This window comes from Capsella rubella, unplaced genomic scaffold (assembly GCF_000375325.1).
Source record: "Capsella rubella cultivar Monte Gargano unplaced genomic scaffold, Caprub1_0 scaffold_7, whole genome shotgun sequence".
NCBI classification, from domain to species: domain Eukaryota; kingdom Viridiplantae; phylum Streptophyta; class Magnoliopsida; order Brassicales; family Brassicaceae; genus Capsella; species Capsella rubella.
The window spans coordinates 17,245,505-17,252,483 of NW_006238917.1; the positions used below are offsets into that span (position 1 = coordinate 17,245,505).

General features: G+C 23.4%; 1 long non-coding RNA gene across 1 annotated transcript in view; it reads left to right on the forward strand.

Annotated features, from left to right (window-relative positions):
- LOC111829654 overlaps positions 1–6,979 on the forward strand; it is a 13,458-nt gene that overhangs the window by 5,784 nt on the left and 695 nt on the right. The window lies entirely within an intron of this gene.

A 6,979-nucleotide genomic window follows, 5' to 3' on the forward strand; every position in this document is an offset into this window, starting at 1 on the left:
AAAAAAATTATGTAAAAAAATGAAATGTTAAAATAAGAAAAACAATACTTTTAATTTTTTTATTAGTGGTAATAATATAATTCAACTTTCATTTTATATTGATCATAATTTAATATTTTAAATATGTTACTGAGTTTTAGAATGGAAGTAAAATTTAAATTTATGGTAGACTAAAACAACATTTATGTAATTGTATATATAAAATTATAAAGAGGAAAAAAAATGAAAGTGAAATATTAGTTTATAACATGATCAAAAAGAAAAAAAATGATATTTCATAAATTGAATCAAATGATTTTAATCTAAATTTGAGTATTGAAAGATAATAATTAAAGAGAAAATAATTATAATATTTTTTGAAAATCAATTAAAAAATAATAAAATATCACAATATGAATAAAAAATCAACGAAACAAAATTATAAACCTCCCGCGCGGAGCGCGGGTCAACTGCTAGTATATATATATTTTTCCCTTAATTGTTTTGAATAAAATAATTACGATTGTTATACACTGACGATTGAATATACTATTAAAAAGAGTAAATGAGAGAGAAGACCAAAGAAAGATTAGGCCTAAGTGTTTCCATCAATCTTGTTTAATAATACCAAAAACAAAAACATTTTTAATAAAACATATCAAGAAATTAATAATGGTTCTTACAGAAGCTGAAATGGATCGTCTCCATGAAATATTGGCGAAACATGAAAAAATCCATTTTGATGATACTCTTATATACATAATTAACAGATTCTTTTTGTATAAAATAATTACGATTGGGAAATAAAAGATTGATGAGATGAGATGAGATGCGTAGTATCAACGAAGCAAAAAGAGTAAATCTAGAACATTTGAAGGTAATATATATCCATTAATTTAAATACAACTCGTTGGGTTATTAAAATACAATACATATATGTTATTATTTTCTTTTGGAGTGAATAATAAAAAATGCTAATTGGATTATTGAAATTTTAGGATTTGCACAACAGATTAGGCAAATTTTAAGACGAAGGAAGATGGTTCCTCTTCTTCAAAATAAAGGAATAAATAAAGCTCGATCGGATGACAAAGTAAAGAAGAATAATTAGTAGTAATTTCACAATATTTGTTTATGTTTTGCTGGAATAATGAATGGGTTTGTCATTATCTTTCTTTCCGAAATTTGTAGTATTCTCATATATATTTGAAGTATTTATCTTGAATAATTTATAATCTCTCTCTCTCTCTCAAATTTATAAACTCCAATTTGAGATGTTTTTCTAACATGAACTTTTTTTTTTCAACTGAAAAATAGACATAATTACTCTTCTTTTATATTAAGAGTAAATAACACTTTGATATATCTATATATATAAAGTTAGCTTTTTCTCTCTTCTCCTTAAGCCACATCATCATTCACCTCATTTTATTATTTAATTTTTAAAATTAATTATACCATTTTATCATTTAATTTTAATATTTAAACCTGTATAAATAAGTTTTTCCAAAATGAATATGAAAGGTCTTTTTTATATTATACATTATAAAACTAAAAAAGATAATTGATTAAGAGTTAAAAAAACTTACTAATTATCGATTATACTAACAAATATATAAATAATAGATTATAGTTTTTAGTGAATGTTTAAAATATATATATATATATGATTATATTTACTCAATGTAAACCTAAAGATAATGGGATTTAACAGGAATAAAACAAAAAATAAGAAATTTTGAGAATATAAATCTATCTAATTTATGTCTTAAAAAATTTTCTAACATAAGTGAGATAGGTCGGACCGAAACATAAATTCTTATTTTTTATAAACATATAAAAAGGTAAAAATAAAAATAATATTTCTTTAAAAGTTTCCAATATGAATTTAACTATTTGTTTTCAATACAACACATATGTTAAACTAATAAACAAAATAAAAAATTAACTATATTTCATAAAATTGAAAATTAAAATAAAACATTATTAAATGAAATAAACTAAATATAAAGTAAATTGTACTAATATGTTAAATTTAAAAAATTTTCCATATGAAAAAACAAAAAAATATATAAAACATAAAATCAGAAAATATATAATAGTATATATATGATCATTACGAGATATAAAGTACGACAAATCCAAAAAAGGAAACCGTAAAACAAAAAATAATAAATTATGACAATATATAAAGAGATAATGTAAACAACTAAAAATACAACAATCCACCCGAAACCCACAAATCATGTTCAAATTTCATGCCAACATATAAAAGGGCCTAAAATATTAACATTTAGATCTATATTTGGTAAAAACCCTAATAGCACACGTTTCTCAATGATTCTCAACCGCACTTCTATTTACGCCCACATTTCGACTTATACTATATACACTTAATTTCTCAACGACTAATGAAGCTAAAACTCAATAGTTTTTCTATACAAACACAATTTAAGTTTTTAAAAAAGTAACGTATGGTATAGTGAAAAAAATAAGTAGGAAATAAAATACAAACCAGTTACTCATAAACAATATAATAAACTCATGCGCGTAGCGCGGACAACTGACTAGTTAAATATAAACTAATACTATGTTTTCCAGTAATATAACTCAATATAATATACTTATAACCATGAGAAAAACAAAATAAGCTCATAATTAAATAGGTGAGATTTTTCAAATGGTTCTTGAACATTTTTTCTTTTTTCTCATTAAGGTCTTATAAAAGAGAGTGGCATTACACATATAAGAGGTGCATGTGTATCGATGTCTAGCTATATACACATAACAAAGTTAATATGATGTGTTAGAATCAAACTAAAATAATAAACAAGAATTAGTAGTATTGTTAGGGCAAGAGAAAAATCAATTCCGTCGAAACTGTACCATATTAAAAAACTAGAAGTAGACCCGCGCGATGCGCGAGATAAATTTGATATTATATTTATAATAATTTTAGTATAATTATTTGGAAATCAATTTAATTGAAGCAATTAAGAAATTTTCTTCATTTTTATGCACTATCTAATAGAATATTTATTTGATATTTCCAAATTTAATATAAAACTAAGTGTATATGTTTCATAATTATTTTGTATTATGCAGATTGGTATCTACTGCATAAATGATTTAAAATACATTATAAATGATATTTTTTTTTACAAAAAGAAAACAAAAAGTGAAATAATTTTTTTAATTTGTATTCAACAAATTCCATCATCAATTAAAATAACCATTAGAATACTTTTTTATTTAACTACAGTAGGATACTAAGAGTAATATTTATAGTCTTAGATCACTACAAACAACTATTTGAACTTGTAATCTATAAAAATCTATTTTAGGTTTGTCCCGGTGTTATATTCTTTTTTTTTTCAAAAATATCATTGCTTATGAAATGTTGATTACTTTTTTCTTCGGTCTCTCCAAAAATCATATCTTCTAATATTTCATATAGGATAATATTATAGAATGACACATTAATATTTCAATTTTTTTTGTCAACAACCTTATATTAATCCAGAGCATCAAAATAGTTTTTTTTACAGTTGAGCTTTTATAAAAGAATATTTTAATTGTTTTCTAAAACTCATACAAAAAAAAACACAAAGCTCTTTTTTTATATAATAATTGAGATAGAGAAAATTGAGATAGAGGATGAGAGAATGAGGGAATGATAACTGAGAAAATGATACTTTGACAATACTAACTCGTGAAAGATTGCATTGATAAAACCAATTTGCGTTTGTAAAAAATACACATTAATTTTACATTTTATATTTTGATGGACCAACCGTAAAAGATTACATTAATAAAAATATCAATCATAATCCGCTCTACCATATAATTGTCAGTATCGCAAACCAACCTGTGTATTCTTATATATATATATATATATTAAATTTATCAGATTAGGTCAAAAGAAAATTATTAGATTTAAAAACCTTTTCTATAAAACCTTTTTGAGAAGCTATCATAAGAAACAATAGAGATGGGTGATATTTTTATATTTTTTTTGCTAATGAAATTATATTCGATTAAAATTTAAGGAAAGTAAATAAAAATTGCTTTGGTCCATTTAACATATGCAATTATGGGAATCAATTATAATTTATTGTGTGCTGAAAAATTCAATGTAAAATATAGTTAATGCAAATTTATATTATTTCAGTTTTTATATTAAATTGTGAGTTTAATGTATATGACTAATTGTGTTTTGTGGTTCATTGTTTTTTCAGTTTTATATTAAATTGTGAATTAAATATATATAATATATATGTGATAATACATAATATTTTTTTTTAAGTTAGATGCCAAGTGAACCAATAAGAAGAGCGTAAAACTTTATTTATATATATATATATATATGATTTGTGAATAATATGATAATTATTTTTGATTAAATTTCATGATATTATATTCTATTAGACTGTGTTTCCTCTCTCAACTGTTTAATAATAGTAAATTAAATAAATTTTGTTTTCTAAATTAAATTATAGTAAATTAAATAATAGAATATTTTTTGGTTAAATAGTTACTTTATCTAAATATTTTAGATGTACTAATTTATTATACTGAAAAACAATCAAACTTTCTCTAATTTCATTATTTACCATAGATTTCACCATGCTAAAATAAAGAGAAAACAATTCTCTTTAATTATTTTATTATAAACTTATTTCTCAAAAATTATAAAAATATGTTATAAATAATCTATTACCCATATTAATAACTTTAGGAAAAAATACGTTAAAAGGAGGAGGAATTTTTTGTGATTTTTGAACTTTAAATTAACTACTCCATTTTATGTTTAGTTTATATGATATTTAATTTAAATAGAAACTAAAATTAGGTAAAATATTTTTTTGCAACAATGACACTTTTTTAAAAAGCAAACAATACATATCTTATAACTTACAACACAATATCACAAATGAAATAATTTTTAAATGTTAAATTAGAAATTAATAAAAATGACACATGTCAAGAATATAAAGCGCCAAATGTCGCTTTGTGAGGCAAAGATAGAAGAAACCTTGTCTTATTATATAAGATATATATATATATATATATATATATATATCAATAAGTGATAAAATATATATCAGTACTCACTAACGATGCAAGTTATTCACAAATTACTTAGTTTTTCCAGTAATAAAGTATCAAATTACTTAACACACCCAAAAAAAAAAAAAAAAGAACTCTATGGAAAGAAATTATAAAACCAGCACCAATATGAGGTGTCTTCAACTGTGTAAATTGTGTATTCATGTATATTACAAAGAACATTACAAGAGTTTATGAATAATCACAATGTGTACTATTTTGGAAAAAGTCACAATCGAAATAATTGTTACAACCTCCATATTGGTTCTTTTTTATTCGGATACCAAATCAAAGTTACACACTTAATTATATACATATGTGTTTTTGTAAAGGTTGTACACGTTTAATTGTACATGAATGCATATGAAAAAAATGATTTGAAAGAATCACACAAGATTATTATAATATATCATATAAATAACATATTTATTTTTTCAGCACAAATTATAATGTCCTACTAATTACAAAGATAAACACATTTTAAAGGTAAATACTATATGGTGTAAAGAAAAAAAAATAGCTAAAAATGAAAGCTGTCGACGTTGTTCTTCACAATCACAGCCACACCCCAAAAAGAGAAATAATTAAAACTGGCTAGAAATATTAACATATGAAATTTCAAAAAGGTTATCTATGATTCGTAAAGCATGTAAGTTGAATTCTTAGTATTATGTATTTATAGAAAGTTTAAGAAACGTGTATGTTGGTGGGTTGATCTTAGAAGAAATAGATACAAACTTAGAAGTAAACTTAGTAAATAAGAGTTTCCTAGTTGAAAAAGTTGTGGTCTAAATCAAAAAGCAAAAATAAAAATGGTAATATTATCAAAGACTTTTGTGTGAGGAAGAAACAACATCAACACCCACTTGACACACATTACATCCAATAATTCTCTATATAAACCGGAAGGAATCAAAACATTAAGAAGAACATAAAGAGAAGAAAAGCAAAGAAAACAAATTAAGCCTAAGTCTTTCATTATAGCTTGTTCAAACAAACATATCAAGAAGATGGTTCTTACAAAAGCTGAGATTCTGGCTGAACTAGATCGTATCAAAGAAGCAGTGGTTAAAACTAAAGAACAGGAGAAGGTAAAAGTGTTCATATATATATTTCCATTGTTTTGTCAAAAAGGTGTATATATATATATCACTGATTTGTTGTATAAAATAATTAGGATTGGTATGAGACAAAAGGTATCAACGACATGTTCTATAAAATTATAGCAAACCTTGGTCCTCCAGAAAGTGAGAAAGAGATTCGCAAGACTGAGATTCTAAAGACTGAGATTGTCGAGAAGTTAAACGATGAGATGCGTCTTATCATCGAAGCAAAAACAGTAAATGAAGAAGATTTGACGGTAAAATATATATCCATTTAACTGCTCTTAAATATTTATTACAATGCAACTAATTTATACATATGCTAATTCTTATTTCTTTTAGAGTTGATAATAAAAATGCTAATTGGATTATTGAAATTTTAGGATTTGATCAAGAAAATAGACGAAGCTATTGGTAGATGATGCTTCCTCTTCTACATAAAAGGAATAAAGCTCGATGGGATTCGAATCATGAAAAAGTACAGAGAAGAATTAAGTATTAGTAATTTTCATATAATTGTTGTTTATATTCAACCTTAAAAACGTTTTATAAAATAATTTGGTTAAGGTCTTACTGGGACAATGAATATATGGTTTGTCATGTCATATATCTTTGTTTTCAAAATTTGTAGGATTCTCATATATAATCTATTAATGAAGTATTAATCTTCAATAATTTATAATGTGTTTCCCTCTTCTGTTCTCTTTCGAATAATACTATGTTTTTACAGTAATATATATATATATATATATATATATATATATATAGAAGTAAATTATAATTAAATT